The following is a 21,642-nucleotide window of genomic DNA, read 5'->3' on the forward strand; positions in this document are numbered from 1 at the left end:
CCACTGTGATTTAAGTCATGTTGAGAAATTATAATTCCACTGTGTCACGATTTATTCGTAATTTCTGAATTAACATCATGCTTGTGCAGATTTTGATACCTAGGAATTCTGACATAGATTTGCATGTTATTTTCTCTAATTTCACCTAAGCTATTCAAAACATTGCAATCCATGTTCTGGACACAACAGTAACACACACACATTAAAACAAAGAGTTTCCCATTTGTCTGTAAAGCAGATACTGAACTATAGCATACATTTCTGACAGCCTGGCAACTTATTGAACCTGAAAAAGATTGTGTCTTTATCCCTCTCCTAACATGTATTGCACAGTCTCTGTGTGCCACAGCTGTTTAAGCCATGTTTGGTTTTCAGGATGAAAAGATGATTTAAGGAAAAACGCAGGCACACAAATGTTTGAAACACTCCTTGGGGATGAAGCAGAACAGAAAGAGCAGCCTGCTGGTGGGAACAGAGCCAAACAACTTCAGCAGTGTAACAGGGTCTGTGAAGAGCCTCATCTTGCAGACTGTGCAGTCCATGAGCAGCACAGTTTTGCAACAGGTCCGAAGCAGAAAACCAGTGAAGGCGAGAGCCTCTTCCTGGCAGCAGTATGGACTTGTATTTGCTTCAGGCAAGTATAGAAACACACCCTCAGTTTGACATTCTCCGTTAAATCAACATGATTTCAGACACAATCCAGCCTTCCTGAAAGCACAGTTGGCAGCTTGATACGAAGAGAGGTTTCAAAATAAAGCTATTTTATTTCCCCTTAGCTGGCTCCCACTGTCTACACACAGTGTCCTGACAGTGCAACCAGCCCAGCTCCATTAGCATGCACAAGGAGCAGGAGAAGGGCTCTGCTGCACCACCAACAGTGAGTGCACTAACCAGGGACACACTGCACCTCCCTTGCACAGGTATGCCCTCACCAATGGGCTGAGGTTTCACACCCTACCACACCTACTCCTTAGAGTACCAAAGCAGCAGGCAGAAGAGAGGCAGATAGCCCCTGCCTACAAATTACCAAAGAGACTAGAATTGTGAGCATTAAGTGGGACATCATTAATTGGCTGAACAAGAACACTTCCTTGCTTGCAAAGCAGCTTCTCACTCTCCCCCAACTTCTCATATTAAAAGTCTGTTTGGCAGGCTGTTGTCATAGCAATAAGTAGGATATTACAAACTGATGAACTAAATTTTAACTGCAGACCAAATGAGTAAAGAAGATCCGAGATTGGAAGACAACTCAATTAAAATCTGTTTAATAAATATTAAACAAAAGAAAATATTCAGACAAGCAGATGTTTCAGCTTCCATGTCAGGGTCTGGCTCAGTGCAAAAGTCCCTCATCAGCAGTTAATACTTGACCTTGCAGACACACTGCAACTCTAGCAAGCAGACAAAACATCTGTATGTTTTGGAAATAGATACACCGTAAATAAAACAGACCCTTAGAGAACTAGCAAAAAAGGAGGAGAAAGCATTAGACACTGGACTTCCTAAAACTGTTGTGTAAAGAATGTGGTCACACTGATTCATCACAATAAAGAAGAGAAGCACAAGACTGCTCTAAACCATTTTTTCATTGATGCATTCTTGTACCTCAAGAGGAAGGTTGTCTTTACTTCTACTTAAAAAACAAACAAACATAAAAACCAAAGCCTAAACAAACCAAAAACATTAAAAAAAAAAACTTTTGATCAGTAGTTAATTTTTCACTCCAAGTATGTTCAGCTTCTCAAGCTCTAAGGAATTTGAATTTCAGCACTTCCTCATAAAGCAAGTAACTAGACTTAAAAATGGAAAACAACAGATGGGTTTAAGTGGAAAATAACCTCAAATCTCAAGGTTCTGTTTGTTTTAGTGCTTCTGTCTGTACAACAAGTTTAGCCCAAGCACCCACACTACAACAGAAGATAAGGGATTGTATAATGAGCCATCACCAGACTGGGGAATGATAACAATTATTCTATTTCCAAAAGCAGTACTGAAGTATTGGTATCTCAACATCCAACTTGTCTAAAAAGAACAAATCCCACTCCCTTCATACTGTAAGACTTACTCAATACATTTAGTTGGATTTTTCTTTGATTTTAGAAAGAAACAAAAGCAAAGAATCAAAGAGTAACTGAAAGCGTATTATCACAAGAAGCAGGTTTTTAGAGTTATAATGCTTTCTTTGATCTTTTGTTCAACCTTCCTTCAGCAAGAAATCTAGTCCTTTTAGACTGAAAGAAGTCAGCAAAGCTAGAAAGACAGAGAATACAAACCGACTTAACAGGGGCAAGCCCCGCAAGATACAGCAAACCTATTGAACTTCCAGGGAGAGCCCATGCACTGCAATACCACCTGATTTTCCAGAACCCTTCTGAAGTTAGTCACTTCCGTCAGCTGGAGAAAATACTTGCAGTTTCAAATTTTTTCCTGAGGCAGTCTCAAGAAAGTCATTTTCTTGACTCTCTGGACAAGGAGCTGTGATAAAGACAACTGTGAAGAAATCTTTATGAGCACGTTAACAGTGTGCCTGCATTTTAAAATTCTAAACACAAAGCTACTTAGTCAAGGATTTCTCACAATGACAGGCCTGGGAAAAGGCTGCAGGCCACTGCCTCATGATGGCATGACTGCTCTATTCACACAATGAGTCTATATTTTATTGCTAAGGCAGTAGCAAGACATGATGCTGTGATTTAAGCCCAGCTGGTAACTCAGAACCACGCAGATGCTCTCTCACTCCGCCCCTTTCTTCCTGCCCCTGGCTCCCAGAGGGATGGGGAGGAGCATCAAAAGAATGTAACTTCCATGGTTTGAGATAAGAGCAGTCCAGTAACTAAGGTATAACACAAATCACTACTGCTACCATCAATAATAATAATAAGGGAAATAACAAGGGAAGAGAATACAACTGCTCAGCACACACCAACCAGCCCGACCCGAGCAGCAATCTAGTCCTTCCAGGTAACTGCCCCCAGTTTATACACCGGGCATGACGTGCTGTGGTATGGAATACCCTGTTGCCTAGTTTGGGTCAGGGGTACTGTCTCTGCTTCCTCCCAGCTTCCCCTTTCCCCTGGCAGAGCATGAGACTCAGAAAGTCCTTGGTCAGAGTAAACATTACTGAGCAATAGCTAAAGCCATCGGTGTTATCAGCGCTGTTCCCTGGCTGAAAGTCAAAAACACAGCACTGCACCAGCTACTAAGAAGGAGAAAAATGACTGCTACTGCTGAGAATGAGGAAAAAGAGTGGAGGAAAAAAAAATATGTCTGCAAAGCATTGATGCAATGTATTTCCCTCAAGTGCTTTTGTCTGAAGTATCTCGCCACCTTTATTACTGCTTGAAAAGGGAAAAGTTTGCAAGAGTCAGATGTTCCTCAGAAGCAGTGCTGATTACTCAGTGTCTTTAATGCCCCAAGCCAGCAATACTGAACCTGAGCTTATGGATCCTGGGAGGATTCATGTCTCATCTTGCAGTCTTCTACTGTAAATAAGAATAATACTTATGGTCAGGAGTAGACCTGCGTCACTGGCAGAACACCATAGGAGAGAGGAATTGTACCATCTGTATACTCATATTTTACACCAAGAAAAGAGGATTGCTGGGAGTGGCCAGAGTACCAACACAAATATATAAACATACACATTTCCAGTTGTGTTAGCAAAGCATACCTAATAAGTAAACACTCTTACCCACCTTTCTTAAAACCCACTGAGTTGCTATAGCTGAAATTATTATTCTGCCAAGTAAATCTACAATTAACTACAAACATGCCCTGATCTACAAAAATCAGTCATTTCTCATTACCAGAAAGAAAAAAGTTAATTCATTTCACATATTAGTAATCCTAATCAAATATTATACAAAGGAGGAGACATAAATATACATACAGGTCTTACAAATAAGAGACAGCATTGTGCTGTGAAGTGCTCATCTTCAGAAGACCGAAGTGAGGCAAAGGCTGGTCACATATCCAAAATCATGATGCAGAAGAGGGACTGAATAGCACATCATGGCCAAGCTGGACAGTGCTTGAAGCAACCTGGTCTAGTGGAAGGTACCCCTGCCCATAGCAGGGGCTGGAACTGGATGAGCTTTAAGGTCCCTTCCAACACAAACCATTCTATGACTCTACGATTCTGTGTTCCACTAGTAAAGCAGGTTCAAATCATGACAGTTAAGAAATACCATTATTTACAAAAATCTTCTGATCTCACAAATCATTGCTATTATCCCAGTGTCTCTGCCTAGCAGACGTGGCTTACGTGTTTGTATATACTGGTGATTATCCTAATCAAAATCTGAAAACTACACCCAATAAACAACCAGTGCAATTACCTTCATAATTTCTTTACAAATATTCAAACTTCAGAGACAATAAGTGCCCTTATCCATAAGGAAATTTCTGAAGGAGGAATCTAAATTTCTCCAAATTCAACTTTCACTGGTATTAAATAAAAAATAATAATAAACCATTCACACTAAAATCAGAAAAGCCTAACTGACTTCCACCTAGGCCTTTATATCTTTCACACAATCAAGGCAATCTTCAGACTAATAAAAACCTGTTTAGCAAAACATACACAACTCCATTTTAGACAGCAACCAGCTGGATTTCGGCATACAAAAGGATAGTCCTGTTCCCTGTCCTAACTGTAATCCCCATGTTTGCAATGACGTGCAACAAACAATCATAGAATCAACTAGGTTGGAAAAGACCTTTAAGATTATCAAACCCAACTGTCACTCCAGAACTGCAAAGGCCACCACTAAACCATGACACTGATGGCCTCATCTACAGAGTTTCTGAACACTTTCAGACATAGTGATTCCACCATTTCCTAATATCCAGTCTAAACCTCCCCTGGTGCCGCTTGAGGCTACTACCTCATGTCCTATCACTTGCCCTTGGGAGAAGAGACCAACTCCCACCTCACTACAACATCCCTTCAGGCAGTTGTAGGGAGCAATAAGGTCCCCCTGAACCTTCTCTACCCCAGGCTAAAGCCCCTCCAGGTCCCTCAGCCATTCCCCATCAGACCTGTGCTCCAGACCCTTCACCAGCTCCATTGTCCTTCTCTGGGCCCGTTCCTGGTTACCAGCATGTACCACTGACTGTAAGGAAACTTGAAGTAAGAGACCCAGTTAGACTAACTGCATGTTATTTTGTATCTAAGCACCATTCTCAGGACTATCAGAACTAGACCATATCACAGACCAGACCACAGTCGTTGCCATGAAGCAAAAGAAAAAAAAAAAAGAAAAAAAGTAGAAAGAAAAAAAAGCCCACTCTTTACAGTATGCTTCACTACCCTGTCATCTTCAATGGAAGGACGTAATTTCTTAGGCTTTGCAATAGAAAACACTTTTCTTATGTGAACCGTTTCTAAATGCTGCTGCAGCAAAAGGGATAATGTATTCCCATCACTGACCACACAGCATGCTGTCCTGAACTGATTCAGTATTTTGAGTTAGGCAACATATGGAGGCTGGCTCAGAGGCAGTTCCTGGTGCCTGTACAGCAGTGCACACACCACTTCCTCTTGCTACAACAGGAAAGGAATGCTTCGGTTTCCAAGTCCTCTGTTCTCTTATTTTCTAGCCTAACAAGATAAAAGAAAAATACAATACATGAAGAGTATTACATATAATACAAAAAGTCAATACATGGTACACTTGCTGTTTATTCCATCACTGCTATATTCAGTGGTGAAGAAACATCAGTATTGCAAACATCCTTTTCATACGTGTTTCTCTGGGTTTGTCCCTCCCCACAAAGAATAGAAAAATCAACAAAGAAAACCAGGAAAGAAAGTCCTCAGTGTTTTCCCTCCTAAGGTTTTCTGAGTAGCACCCAGTGGAAGGGCACTAGCATCTAGAGCTCGCAACAAAACAGCAGCTAACAGAACTACAGCCTAGTCTCTCCCTGCAACAAACATCAGACTGAATTATACACTGCATTAACTAGGAGGCTTGTAAAAAACATTAACTAGTACTTCAGAGAAAGAGAGTTTTAATGCAGCTGAAGAAAAAACTGAACTAACAGGTTTTTCAAGGCCGAAAATCATTACCCTCTGCAGTCAGAACTGCAACAGCCTTCCTGAGGAGGAGAACAGCTGAGCAGGATTTGGGACAAAAAAAGCCATGACTAGGGTTTTAGTTCCCATTTGGGACCTGACTCTATATTCACTCAAAATTTATTCCACGGAGCAGGTAGAATCCAAACAGTTTATGCCATTAAAAGCAAGTTTCAGCTCACATCTAATACCACGCAACTGTGAGCCATCACCAGGAATGGCATTCCTGCTTCCCTACTCCTTAACCACACAATATTGCTACTTCCCTTCAATGAGACTAACGATTGTGCAGCTGCAGAGGGTGTGGGTTCAGTGAGCTGACCCATGAGCAAAGTAAACCCTCTAAAACAAAACAGTAAGTTAGTTGAATAAGCTTTTCCAGTGGAAAACTACGTGGCTATACAACTGCTGAATTTGACAGAAGATAGGGATCAAGTTCATAAGGAAAGGGAGAACTTGCACTTCAGCAGCCATAGAATCACAGAATAGTTAGGGTTGGAAAGGACCCTAAGATCATCTAGTTCCAACCCCCCCTGCCATGGGCAGGGACACCTCGCACTAGACCATGTCACCCAAGGCTTTGTCCAACCTGCCTTTGAACACTGCCAGGGATGGAGCATTCACAACCTCCCTGGGCAACCCATTTCAGTGCCTCACCACCCTAAACTTCCCCTGTTTAAGTTTTAACCCGTTACCCCTTGTCCTATCACTACAGTCCCTAATGAAGAGTTCCTCCCCAGCATCCTTATAGGCCCCCTTCAGATACTGGAAGGCTGTACCATTATAACACAAGTAAAATGACAGGTTTCACATTTTGTTTTCCTGCGATTCAATGCAGCAAGATTTGATCCTTGTCAGACTCCTGTGCATGCAACAAAGAAAAAACACTAAAAATGCCTTGTAAGTTTTTAAAATAAAAAACTCCTAGGAAGGGACTCTGTCAGCAGAGTGATGTTGAATAAATCACTTACGTTCTTTTGAACACCAGTGGGAAAACACAGACTATTTCCTTTCCTTCCTGAGAAAGGCTCCTTAATGCCCAGCCTCTTGGGAGACCTGTTAGCATTTAGTAACTTGGAGTGAGTTAGACATTTGTAAAAACGTAGAGGTGCTTCTATCCAAGAGCAGGTTATAATCAACCAGGACAGCCTGACTCACACATCTTATGATAATCTAGAACACAGTCCTTTCCCCTAGCCACAGAAGTATCTGTCCACATTCAGTTTCAGACATTAAACTAGAGATTCAAACTACCATAAAGCAACTTAGCAACAGAAAGCAATCTTTAATAGATTTTTTTCACTCAACTAAATATTCAGTGCTTTTGCTGGTCGTCTTTGAATTTCATTTTCACAGGAATAATACACCTAAACATCCACCTTTTGCCTATCAAAAGTCCCATGCTGAGAAGGCTTACTCTCTCAGCCAGCTCATTAAACCCTGTAGCAGTCCCTCAAAGGGGGAAAAAGGAGGAAAGCCAGACAGACTCGTCAGGGAAGACAGGGCTGGGCGACTGGGAAGTTCTTCAGATGGCTTCCTTCTCCAAACAATCACAAGGTGAAGCCTCTACAGATGCAGTAATTTGCAGCCTGTAATTTCCAGTCTATCCAAGATGAACTTGGGGGTCAGCTACAGCCCAGGTGAGCTCAGAGCACACACACACACACACACACACATATATATATATACACATATATATGTGTAGGTATGTAGCTGAGGAAACAACTGCAGAGTACAAACTAAAGTTATAGACGTCTGCAAAGAATACATGGAAGGACATAGGAACTCAGGTCATGTTCTGGTTAAGCTATCAATACTGCAAAGAAAAAACGAAAAAAAATAGCCAAAGCATCTCAAGTAAGAATGAAGCACACCACTAGAGCTGCACAGGTAAACTAAGAATAATACAGGAATACCTCGCTGTATTAACCATGATCAACTTGTCCCAAAACCACTATTACCCACACCTTCAGTGACAACATCAGCTGGACAAGATGCTTTTGAAGCAGTTTAAACTTGGGCTGTGTCAGTACATACAACATGAGCTATAAGCATACATGAAGGGCACTTCAGGCTTGCAGGCTGTCAACAGTACCAACTGTAAGACACAATATTTTTAAAAAAACATAACACCTTTCTGTGGACAACCCCCCATCAATCACTACCATTCCGGTCAACAGCTAGCTGTAACAACAAGGTGAGTAAGCCATGCAACTGCACAAAAATGGGGGGGGGGGGGGGAAGGAAAAAAAAAAGGCTGTCAAATAACAAGAAAACCCCACACTTTTTAAAAAACTTGCTAGGAAAACTAATCCAGATTAAGCCAATATCAGGAAAAATAAAAATAAAAATGCTGGATTGTAACAGAAGCAGGGAAAAAGACGAGTACTGGTAACTCATCTTTGGCTAATAAACCGTAGAAATGCATAGTCAGTTATATGCAACAGTCCATATCTAAATAACCCCTAAAATTAATTGCTGTTCACACAATAAAAACAACAACATAAGAACATGCAAGTTGAAACACAGGTACTCCAAACGACAGAAGAGAATAGCCAACACCAGCTGGGAGCCATGCAGCCAGGACAATACCCAGAAGGGAGACTCCGCTTTGATGGTGTCCTTTTAAACAAGGTGGCACACAGGAAGCAGCACGCTACGTCGAACATCTCGCTGACAGATCACGAGCACACTCTGGGACTGAGCTCTCCCTGCCCTCTCCTGCACTGCAGAACCACACTCTCCTGGAACAGCCTCCAAAGGAATTCTTTGAATAGAAACAGATACAAGCAATAGGACTAAAAATAACTGAGCAAAAACCAGAGATATTTGTTACGCTCTCACACTGGTGGAAATACGCTCAACTGCACCAAAAAAAGGGGCACCTAGTTAATTCACAGTAGAATTGACAATGAGGAACAAAGTAGGAAGTGCCAGTATATAAAAAAGTTTGAGGGAAGGATCAATTCAGACTTGTGACGCTTGTCAGGCCACACTACAACACACAGAACAAAACAAAACAACAACAACAACAAAACAGTTAAATTACAAGCCACAGGTGATACAAAAACAAATGCACTAAGAAATTGGTATAGCTACATCTATGAAATATGCTAAACAGCTCATGACATCACAGCTTTGGTAGCAACACCAGAGCTCAGGTGCCATTCCTGCACCTGCACAGACAGCCCTACTCCTTGAACTTAGGGAAGACCACCAGTACCAATCATTGCATGTAATATGCTCACACTTTCACAAAAATCAAAATAAAACAGGAGTCTTGCTGAAAAAAGATATTCTACAACATCTTTCTATAATTTTCCCTCACAGTGATATTTCTCAGAATTCATCCTAGACAAGAGGAGAATCTACCAAAATAAAAATCTAATTTTTTTCACAGTGACATATACAACTCTGAATATAAAGATCCAGAGGAGGAAAAGAAACAACAGTTTCCCAGGCAGTATTTAAAGTTTTCTTCCTTCACAATCTTATGCTCTCACTGTGCATAAAATCTTGATGAAAACTTATGGCCATTCAATTCAGTTTAGTTTTCCAAAGTGAAACCTTGTGAGAACCTGAGTCCTTTTTCAAACTTATTGCCAGATGTTCAGAGACAAGCAGCCACAGAAACGGCACTGAGAACTGAAACCCCTAAGAGGTAACTTTTATTTCCCTACCACCTCTGGATTGCTCCATGTGTGGTCACAACCATTGTTAGTAGAGCTTCCTTTGATACTAATCCTCATCTTGACATGCTTCAGTCAGAAAATTTTGGTTTAGCTCAAGCTTTCCCACATGAATTTGAGCAGTATTTTCCTCACAATCACAACTTCTCAACTTGGTGTCACATGTAAATTCACTTACTCTTGTCCCATCATTCTAGAAGTGAGGTCAGGTTTATATAGCAACACTATACCAAACTATCCAAAGGGATGAAGGATTAACAGTTAAATAAGTCCTCCAGGAGAAGTCACATCTAAAAGCAGGAATAAAGTCATCCAGGCTGCTCTTGTGTGTTTAACATTAAAAAGGCAAAGGGAAATTTACCACTCACATCTCTTAACTTTTTTAAAGAAGCTACCAGAGACACAAGCTGCTCACACATGATGTCAAAATGCCCCAAGTTTTATTACACTGACTTCAGTATTTATTTTCTCTCCAATGTAAGTAGTGGTGGAACTCCCCACAGGCTTCTAAGATCCACAGTCACTGCTCTAGCCCCCCCCCCCCCCTTTTGTGGCAGTTCTGGACCGATGTAAGTCTTGTTTGGCTGCCACATCTTTTCCTATGCTTGAACCACGGCACTATCTCCAAGAGGATGTTCTCACTCTCCTCCACCATTTCTTTACAAGGTAGATTAGCTTATTATAAAACTGAACTGCAAAGAATTGGTATTTTTAAAGTCTGCAAAATCTGAATGAGCCTGCAAAGTTTTTCTTCAATACTTTCTTCCTTTTGATAAACCATCTTCTTTCCACATAAATTTATTCACTTATTTTCCTAAACTGTACACCCCTTTTTAAACATATTTTTGTATTCTACAATCATTTTAGGACAGCATAGTAATGAATAACAGCCCCTGATTCCACACAGGTATACAGGGTTTACATACCATGCAAAACAATACTTCAATGTCTAAATAGAAAATCTGTTTTCTGAAACATCCCAAGAATCACCTGCTTATTTTACCTCCAGTCCAAATCACAGCACTCCTGCAAGATAAAGTTGCTTGCTTTTGAAAGAAAAGGAACTTGCAATCTTCACAACTTTGTTTCTGAAACATAGCTTATTTATATTAATTGCAGCAACTCACCCTCAATACACATGTGAATTCTGAGGCTGCACCTGGAATACACATTTTGCTAACTGCAGTGCTCAACTGCAGCAACAATATTAAAATATTACAGGTATCAGCTTTAGAAATCATACTGCACCTATAAAAACTTCACTGAACAAATGGTTTGGTAATGACAATCTTTAAAACCATTTCAGCAGAAGATGTGTTGTAAACAACAATTTTCTTCAAGCAAACCAAAAAGCTGTATCTACACAGAAGTCAACAGAAGAATGAGTGAGGGATAACCAAGATAAAATGTTACAAGTTTTAAAAACTGCTTTACAAACTTAAGTAATAGCTCTTTACTCACAGTAATAATTTTCAGTCACTTGTAGAATATTATTTGAAAATTCTAACACAACAGGGGACTGCTAAGCACACTTGCTGTAAGAGCCAAAATGACACTGTAGATAAATTGAGAAACCAATAGTAGGCAAGTTTAAAATGCAGAACAGCATGATAATTTAAATGTGTTCTCAGTTTAAAACAGAGACTGGTTTTCAAGTCCCACGAATTCATTACCTAAAAGGAACAAATGCAACTTGTCATTCTACATGCCTCCTCCGATAAGAGCAAAAGTCCAAGACACATGCACAGTTAAGAAAGCAGCATTTACCCAAAACTGCAATCAGCAGAAAGGAAACTGCTGAAAGGCTGCTCACTGTCTCACCTTCAGGACACTGAAACTTGCAGTTCCAAAGGGATTACGGGTGAGTTTTTGAAAGCATAGGAGCCTCATCTAAACAGGAATTGTCCTTTTGGTCCCTCTATTTCCCCATGTCTAAAATCTGAAAAACAATACTTACTTGTATCATTGGTTTGCTCTAAAACTCTATGGCAGAAGGTGTTAGCATGACCTTAGTTTAGCATGACCTTAGTTTTGATATCCCAAAAGAACCTTGCCATGAAGTCTTGAGTTTGTCATCATGGAAGTTACTGTGAGATCATTTGAAGAGTTATGAATAAATCCAAGAAAAATATTTTGTGCCCTTTTCATTTTTTTTTTCCAGAGGAAAAGAAGAAAGGGAAGGAAAAAAGCATGTTTAGATTATCTCGTTCCCAAAACCAGAGACATAACTTCCATTAAAACCATTCTAAGTTCTCAAATGTTAAATACAGAATAAACACAGAAAATTCCCAAACACTAAGCACCAAGAGTAAAGCCTTCCATATCAGATATGATCAGTTAGACTTTAATGTATATTCTAGTATGCAAGCACATTTGCAAACAAAAACCTCTGTTCAACTGAATTATCACAGTTCCTATCAAATTAAGAAAAAGGAACAATAAAAAAGCCCAAGGAAAACAATGACATTAAGTGAGAACAACATCTAGGATTAAACCTGGTGAGCTAAAAAAAAAAAACCAACCAACAAAAACTAGTCAAACTCACACACTAATGTGAATCTACAAAAGGCTGTAATTTTACTTCAGAGGCAACTAAAACTAAATAAATTTTATCTGGAACTTGCTTGTCAGCAGAGATTTTTACATGACTGAAATGCAAGTTATTGTTTAACCGTTAGAAGTACACTGATGAAGACGTAAAATTCTTCTGCTCTAAACAAGTACTTCTTTGGCTGAACTCTTCCAGAGCTTTTGTTAGATATCCATACAGCATCTATTGCTGTAGAAGACTTGAAAGCCTGAATTCCAGAAATACATCATAATGTTTTGGTTAGCCTTCAGACTCATGAAGCTGTGATGTTTTGTATTTAAATACACCTGGAAAATACACAAAGCATCTTCTTCAAGATGAGCTTTTGGGGAGTTTTTTATGTTGGTTTTTTTTTTAACTGGTCTAACTAAATAAAAATACTAATTTTATACATTTTTGGGAAAAGTAAATTGTGATCATCTTTCTACTTTTTTTTTTTTTCTCTCTCTTCCTTTTAATCAGAAATTTGGGTCATTTTCATACATTCATACAGCTTCTGTAAAAAAAGGGGGTTGATGCTAAATACTGTCAGTATTTCAACAAGTTCTTATACATCCAAGAGGCTGAACTCTTTGGAAGTTCAATTCCCAACAAGTCCTAAAGGAGCTAAGCATACCACTTTTCCCAAGCTGGTCTTTAGGATTTCAAGAAGGCAGAGAGCTCCTCACCTCTACAGACAATATACTAGTACACAAAAGCCGATGCAGTCGTAACACCCAAGCATAAAGCAAGTAGAGTTCAGATACGCTATTTAGAAAAGTTTAGCACAGTGTTTGAGCTATGCTTATGTGAGGTCACTTCACATGGCAGAGAAATTGAGAAATTCGAAGCTGAGATTTTTCAGGAAACGTAATAGTTTCATTTTATTCAAAAGAAGGACTAAGTGAATCTCTAAATCGAGCTAACTTTCCCCACCATTAGAGTACCAGAAGAGAGCTTATTCCCTTCTCCCTCTACACTTTTCCCTTTAAAAAAAAGAACAAAAAGGTTACCTTAAATGAACAAACAAGCAAAACAACAAAAAAAAAAAAAAAAACAAACAAAAACACACTTTCACATCGCATATGTTCATACAGAAACTTCTGGGACAAAAGGCAACCCATCAACGCTGCACAAACACAGGTGCAAATGCAGACCAAAACACATTTACAGGAATACCAGGAGAAGCAAGACGCAAAAGAATCTTGCAACTTTCCAGTCTGCACTACTGAAACCCCAGCCACCGCACCCTAACAGAGCAACACTGTTTCAAAAGAGTGAAACAGTCACAGCATCAGATAATTCAGGACATAGATTAATGTCCAGAAGAGATGCAGAACAGAGACCCCTTCCTCCTCCCCCAGTATTCCACCAGGGCTCATCATTCCCAGCATTTTTAAATTACTCACTTTCAGAGCAGTTCATCAAAGCCGGAATTTTGTTTGTTTGCAAAGACACACCTAAGGCTCCCCAGAATTAACGATTTCTCCTGCTAGGAGCCAGACTCCAGATAATTTAAACTAGCAAATCAAAGTAGCAACTCACCATATCAGTGATCAAGAATACTAAACCTTCCTTCTCTTTCCCCCCACCCTGTCTTGTAACTACCCCCAAGCCACATCATCCTCCTGCTCCTCTCTGGAGGATATCTCACTCGGTCCCTCTCCCCCTCCATACTGCATTAGGACCTGCATTGACTCAAAGGGAGAATGTACCATCAAAACAACACGCTAATGACTTATCTTAACTTTCCTTCAATGCCGTGAAGCAACTGGAAGGGGAGGAAAAAGTTGCCTGTCAGATTTTCAGCCAGGGACTGTCAACCATAAAACCAGTTCCTGGCTACCCACCACTCGTTAATAAAGGTCTCGGTGAGGAAAACAATGCTGACTCCAGTTGCTGAACTCCTTCATTTGCTCTCTCCTACATTTAACTCCAATCCCAAACAGCTATTTGGTTTTCGCTAGGTGGAAAACTTTTCAGTCACCTCAATGTGACTCAAATACTCAAAACCTGCTTATTCTGGCCTGCCAGGTAAGAAGCTTCACTCAATGCTTTTGTGCTCAATTTTTGCTTAGATACTAAAATCAACTGAAAAGGGATGGTTCTGTGGTTTCTTGCCCTACATTTTATCCTATTTTATAACAGGTGGATTATTTCATAAATAGAGAAACGCTCAGGATGCCTTCTGCTGATCAGTTAATGTATTTGTTGAGAACACAGAAATCACACATTTTCACTTCCCTCTCTCACATGACTGAAGTACTCGAAAGCACTCCCTAGCAGTCAACAGCATCAGCAAGGGAGATAAGTCATACAAATATTTGAGGAAGGTTTCCTAGCAAAAACTGAATCCCACTGATGTTTCATTTCAGTCCCAGCACTTCCCAGATTCAATATCCCTAACTATGATGTAATTTTAATCATTTAACCCCATGTTAACTTTTGTCTGCAGTCATAGGGGTCCTGGGATTTGGGGGAAGGGAGCTGAACTTGCAAGAATGGGAAAAATAGGCTGACGGAGTTCACTTCTAATTTACCAGGATTTGTGTAATTGTGCAAAGTTTAACTTCACTCTCACCGTAGTTCATACTTCACTACACAATTTACTATCCACACAATTTCTGCATGCACCATATACAGGAGTTGAGCAATTTATCACTATCAGACAAATAATACAGTCAAATAACAGAATCATGGAACGGTTTGGGTTGGAAGAGACCTTAAAGCTCATTCACTTCCAGCCCCCTGCCATGGGCAGGGACACCTTCCACTAGACCAGGTTGCTCCAAGCCAAATCCAACCTGGCCTTGAACACTGCCACAGGAATAGGGCAGCCACAGCTCCTCTGGGCAACCTGTGCCAGTGTCTCACCACCCCCACAGTAAATAACTTCTTCTTTGCATCTTATCTAAATCTACCCTCTTCCTACGTAAACCCATTCCCCCTTGTCCTATCCCTACCTGCCCTTGTAAAAAGTCCCTCTCCGTCTTTCTTGTAGGTCCCCTTTAGGTACTGGAAGGCTGCTATAAGGTCTCCCCAGAGCCTTCCCCTCTCCCAGCTAACAATCCAAATTTTCTCAGCCTTTCTTTGTACAAGAGGTACTCCAGCCCTATGATCATGTTTGACCTGTTTCTTCCCTCACAGAACTGGTGAATTATAGTCTCCAGCTAAAGACAGCCAACTACTTCTTACTTGGAAGCACAAAAATTATTTGGAATTGAAATGCACATCTTACTGCATTTTCACAGCACTTTCTCTAAACAAATACCCCAAAACCACCCACATCTCCACCTATGAGGAGCCATGAATTACTGTTACCACCACCCCTGCTAAATTCAATCCTTAATCCACCTCCTTCTCAAAAGCATGTAAGAATATATGGCCTTGAGACTGCCTGAAGGACTACAGATTTGACTGTCAAGTAGTTTAACCTAGAGAAGAAAGCTTTTTTTTTTTTTTGGGGGGGGGAGGTGGTTCTCATCAGTGCGTCTGAATATGTGAAGGGAAGGTAAACAGAACCAGGCTTTTTCAGTGGTGCCCAATGACAGGACCAGAGTCAATGTGCACAGTCTGAAACAAAAGGCTCCATCTGAATATCAGGAAATGGTTTTTCACTCTGAATGTGACTGAGTGCTGGCACACGTGCCCAGTGAGGTGGTAGTCTCCATCTCTGGAGATACTCAAAGGACATGGAGACACGGTCCTCAGCAACCTGCTGTTGGTGGCTCTGCTTGAGCAGGGGGAAACAAGATGACCTCCAGACGTCCCTACCGACATCAGATAGTCTAGCATTAAATGAAGTAAAATGCAAGTCATCTAAGAGAAGAGCTGCTATTAAAAATGCCTCACAAGCCTCATTAGGGACAACTCTTGAAGCTCTAGCATTTCTGTTCAGACACAAAAGAAAATCAAGTGAATACCTATTTGTCTATCTTTAATTACATCAGCTAGGGTGAAAGTCACTGGAACTGTACACCCAGCAACATACACTACTACGTAAACAGACAAAGTGATAAACAATTAAAACTGGAGTACAGGCATAAAGCTGCAAGATGCTTCATACTTGCAGTGGTAATAGAGAACTATTCAAGAAAGATAATAAATGTCTTTTCTCAAGATGCAAAGAAAAGCTCCTGGGCATGGCTGCTATCTGGACACCAAACAGCAGCACAGAAACACAGCAGGCTGAGAACATGTATTAGAAGGTTTTTGCAAATTCTGAAGAAAAAAAAAAAAACAAAAAAACCCACACCACTTTTGCACACTCATTAAAGTGCCTTTGCCAAGCTCATAACACTATTTCAATCTTTGTCTAAACTGAATTTCAGACAGCTACCCCTTAGCACTTACCCAATGTTCACAACAGTCAAATTCATTCATTGGCTAATAAATGAAAGTGAAGCACAAGACTGAGAAGTGAAGTACTGCAGGCCCTCATCACATTTAGTCACCCAAAGTTAACATCAAGCAACTTAGGTCCCTCTTATGCTGGTCTCAAAATGGATCACAAGTCACTGGTCTGAAGATTGTGTGAAAGATGAAATAAAATCCTACTAAGAGAAAACGTATGTCCCTTGGGGTACAACCCATGAAAAGCAAGGACCAGAATTTCTTGAATACAACTTAGTACGTGCAGCCTGCCACCAGGATTCCTTTCAGATTCATGTTGTTGAAACTGCGTCTAAGTCTAAGACAACATGCAAGTTCAAAGAATGTAAACACGGAAAGAAAAAAAAAAGAAAAGAAATCAGCAACAGCTTTCAAACGCAGTGAAACAGGACAAGGACAATGTGATAGTATGAGAGAGAGGTGAAGTGTTTAGAAAAAAAATGATTCAGTTAGCATTTAAAAGCAAACAGAAAGACGAAACAAAGTTTTCAAAGCCATATGCTTCATTCTGTATTACTGTATCTACCATTCTCGAAACACATAACAAAACAAAGACAGTAAGAAAAGAATTCACTTTCTTTGCTAAAAACCAGTCTCAGTATGGCCCTACTTCGAGGAACAAGAGCTGTATTTCTTATGACTAAATGTTCTAGATGAAACCTATGCCACACACAGTAAAACTGCAAAAATACTTCCTCCTCTACATCTAACCATTAAACACGTTTAGGAATATGATCACAGCTACTGAATTCAAATGTTACATCTTCAACCACAGGGCTGCCTAATATATTAAGACAGACTTTTTTATTTCCCCATTAAACCAGGTTAACAGAAGTGCAACCTAATGATTCAAATCTGGAGGTTAAGGAAGTATTTGCATTTTCTTCATTTAACTTTGGATTCAAATACTAAATGATTCTGTAACATAAGTGCTGCTGCATCTTCTGCAGATCTGGAATAAACTCTGTTGCCTGCTTGATAAAGTTAAAAAAAAAAAATCAAAACTATAAAGTTCAAAATATGAGTACTACTTCAGGCAAACCTTCAGTCTCAAGACAGATCAAAGCTCTCTCAACATGGGAAACATTTCATTGTTTTTAATGCAAATGCTACGCTGAGCCAGGTTAAGGACTCCTCCAAGCTCATCTGCTGGAAGACTGATTTAAGAAGCTGGGGAGGAGGGAGAGGAAAAAAGCTTGACAAGTTTACCTTTAAAAGAAACCCCAGTATCTTGCAGCTTTCACAAAGACAGCTGGACAAAAAAAAAATAGGGATTTCAAGAGGTAGAAACAACTCCATGCAACAGAACTGTGCAAAGTTGTTCACAGAACCTATCTTACAAGTTTTACCATCTAGACAGAGCATAAATAAAACAGTATGCTCAGCAAAATAGTTATGATGCAGTAAAAGCAAGACAAGCAACCCATGAGATCTTAGGCATCAGACAGTATCACCTCTTATCTATCTGCCTTTAGTCAGTGTTTGGTCTCTGCAGCACTGAGAAGCAGGGGGTTCGGGGGAAGGGATGCAGAGTACCACAGCTGTGAAACAGACTGCAGGAGCTCCTGGTGGACCAGGAGTTCCAACAAACCACCAGGTTAGACAGCCAAAATTAAAGAGTGTGGACTTCCATGTTAGAGCAAAATGGAGAAACCCTTTGTATGATTTTTGTAAAACACAAACCTTAAGTAATTGTAAAGGAGCTACTTGACAACCTTTCATCCTGGCTCTCGCTTTAATGAAAGTATCTTGTTTAAAGAAGTTGTATGAAAAACAGTACAAGTCCAAACTAGGTCTTCTCTGAAAACCAAAGAGGACACAATGGGCTACAAGTGAGCAGACTGTATCTGAAATAAAATCAATGAAAGGCTCCAACAGAACAACAACATGTAAGTGGATATTACTTGTATTTCCTTTACACCTTCCATTAAGTAGTTATGAAATACACAAATACAACATTGCGTGTCACGAATCTGTCATCTTGTAAAAGGGACAAGTCACTTGGCCTCTCTTTTACCAAGGTCATACGAGGCTGTTGCAAGCCTAAGCTCAGAGCATAGGTCTTTCAGAGTCCTGCTCATGTGCTTTAACCAAGTAAGAGACAAAGATGAATAAACAAGATTAATAAAAAATAGAAAGTTGTATTCTTTCATGAAGAACCTATTCCAAGTCCTGGTACTAAACATTACTGAAACTGCAAGTAAGCATTACTATTAATAGTAATACTAGCAATACTAATTATTAGCAAAGTATTAATAGTCTATGATACACAGATTTCTCAAGCACTACTAACCAGCACACTATAGTACTATGATCAGCATCACTAGGGGAACACGAGCAATAAACATAAAACATACCAGAAAATGGCATTCTATGAGGAAAGCATCCCATGAAATAAAAATCCATGGAAGAAATCTTAAACATTAAAAAACTGCTTCTGAGTTCTGAAACAGTTGCTTAAAAACTGGAAGAACCAAAAGAAAACATAAATAAATAAACAGCTTCTGGCAACAGACAAGATTTTTTTGGTTGGGTCTTCCCTTAGCTTCTGGAGATTTTAGCAGCAAGTTTGTAACTCCAAAGTCCCCCTCAAATGGTCAAATCCTTTTGCAAGTCGTGGCACCAGGAATTTTCTTGAGGACTTGCCAAAACAACACAAGTGAAATGGCCTAGATTTCTGAAGTGCTATGCCTCTGTTTTTATTATTATAAATGTTTTTAAATCAATACATTGGTAAAACTGCAACTAGAACAGAGCAAAATACAGCCTGCCCAATTCCTGCTCTTCCCCACCTCCTTTAAGTTACCAAGACTTAAAAGATATATAAACAAACAAAAAAAAAAGTTGAGGTTATAAACACAAAAAGCTGGCTCACTTTTCAGACTCTGCATCAAAATTGGTTTACACCAGTTAATCCAGTTTCTCCATGTAACCCCTCCAGGAGTCCCAAAACATCATTAACGCTGCATAGTGATTTAGCCTTGCTTGCTTTCAAGTTACCTAGTGTAAGGTTAAAAATAAATTCTTTAAACAAGTTAGGTCAAACCACCACAGAGAGATTGGGCCTAGGTATAAATACTGACTCAGCCAGGTAGGAATCCAAACCCAGATTCCACTAGAGAAGGTGATACAACCGAGGGAACTGCAAAAAGGGCCTTGTAAATATTAAAAAAGCAAAGCCTAAGAAGGCTGAGTTGTTGCCATTTGTCGGTAAGGGCTCCACTTCAACGGCAAGCGAGCGCTGCTGCTCCAGGCCTGCACATCCTCCCCCTCCCTTCTCCTCACACACAACCAGCTCCAATTTCTCTCCTTGAAAAAAACAGCTGCTCTCAGGCCAGGAGGGCCCCTCCATTTCAGCAGCCACCACGGCCACAGTGGATATCGCCTTGATGGGCTGCTCTATCATAGGCATTCAGCATTTACTCTAATTGAGATGACTAGGGACCAATTGCTGCTTGGTAGCTAAAGTGAGCTTCCCCCTTACACATAGCTCCACACCAAATCCAAAGTTTCTGTTCCACAGGACTGCCTGTTCCTTTGACAACAGCCAAGAGGGCTCTGCACATCCATGCTCCTGATGACAACACACCTACAAGAGAGAAGCTTCAAACCAGGTTCACCCTGAGCAACTCCCGGGTGGCATTCAACAGCACTACAGACATTTCAGCACAGATTTATAACTCTACTTTACATCGCAGAGTTCAGATCTCTGCCATCAGGCTCAAAGGTGCACCTGGTGCCTTTCTACACCCAGTTTCTTGCAGAAAGGTTTCTACCAGCTCACTTTCCTGACGGTATTTTCTTCAGCAACAACAGCAAACACAGAAGAGCTTTCTTTCTTGTTTTTAAACATCACCTAAGACAGCCCAATAGCAAAGCCCTACCCAGACTTCCAGTTCTCAGCAAGCACACATAATCAGCGGTGAGAAAGGACTAGGTAGGGAAGGTCAACAGAGAGAATGGTTCATTCATTGTCATGCCCTCTAGTAACCTACTGTTGCTGCCTAGATGTTATGGTCAGGGAATTCTGTAACCGTGACACGGCTGCCCAAACCCCCACCCCAAAAGCAACGGAAGGAGATGAGGAAAGACAACATGGAAATAAAAAGCCCCACATAAGGCACAAACGTGTAGTTATTCACTCACTTGCTCCTTCCCCGTGCTGCCAGCCCTCCTTTGGCCTGACCCGAGATTAGGAAGGGGCCCAAAGGCACACACCCCCCTCCACACCGGCGGGTCCAGCTGCATCCCCTTTCCATCAAACCCTCCCAGCCCACAGAGCCAGGATAAGCACTAACCCCTCAGGAGAGAAAGCAGAGCTGTAACAAAATAAGAAACAAGGAGGACCGGGTGCAGGACCCCCTCCAAAGAACGGGAAGAAGGAGCAAAGCAAACCTACCTGTCCCCGCACCTACCAGGGGGCGGGCGGGCTCCCCCTCCTCACGGGAGCCCGGCCGGGAGCTGCCACAACCGCGGCCTACTCGGCGGCCTTGAGGAGGGCAGAGGAGAGGAGAGGGGGGGCGGCAATCTAGGGCAGGGCGCCCGCCTGGAAAAGTAGGGCAGAGCCACCACCCACCCCCCCGGACTTCAAACCCCTCCGCAGCCGGGCAGGGGCGGCCCTGGCGGATACCCGCTGCCCGGGACAAAAGCTCGCATGGGAGCGGGGACCGGGCCCGCCGCCCCCGCCTCAGGGACCAACGGCCGCCCGCGGGCCGTAGGGCAGGGGGAACCCTCCCGCGAGCGCGGACCCCCCACCACACACCGCGCGCGCACCCGCACCCACCCCCTCCCCCCACGCCCACTCCCCGCCGCCTCGCGTGAGTGCGGGAAACGGAATGGGGGGGCAGCGGCGCCCACCACCGTCACGTGACCGGAGCCTCGCTCCCCCCTTCTCCTCCCTCTCCTCCTCCACGCGC

At 41.4% G+C, this 21,642-nt stretch overlaps 1 protein-coding gene across 2 annotated transcripts in view; it reads right to left on the reverse strand.

Moving 5' to 3' along the window:
- UBAP2 (ubiquitin associated protein 2) overlaps positions 1–21,445 on the reverse strand; it is a 112,241-nt gene extending 90,796 nt beyond the window's left edge. The window contains exon 1 of one of the 2 annotated variants that reach the window (XM_062626645.1): positions 21,357–21,445. The gene's annotated coding sequence lies outside the window, so the exon portion shown is untranslated. Of the gene's footprint in view, positions 1–21,141; positions 21,254–21,356 lie in introns of those variants that run through there. The other variant, XM_062626644.1, reaches the window with a different exon arrangement.
- Positions 21,446–21,642: the final 197 nt, after the last annotated feature.

The sequence above is a fragment of the Pezoporus occidentalis genome, unplaced genomic scaffold, assembly GCF_034315485.1.
Source record: "Pezoporus occidentalis ecotype Australia unplaced genomic scaffold, CSIRO_AGI_Poc_V1 ctg296, whole genome shotgun sequence".
NCBI lineage: Eukaryota > Metazoa > Chordata > Aves > Psittaciformes > Psittacidae > Pezoporus > Pezoporus occidentalis.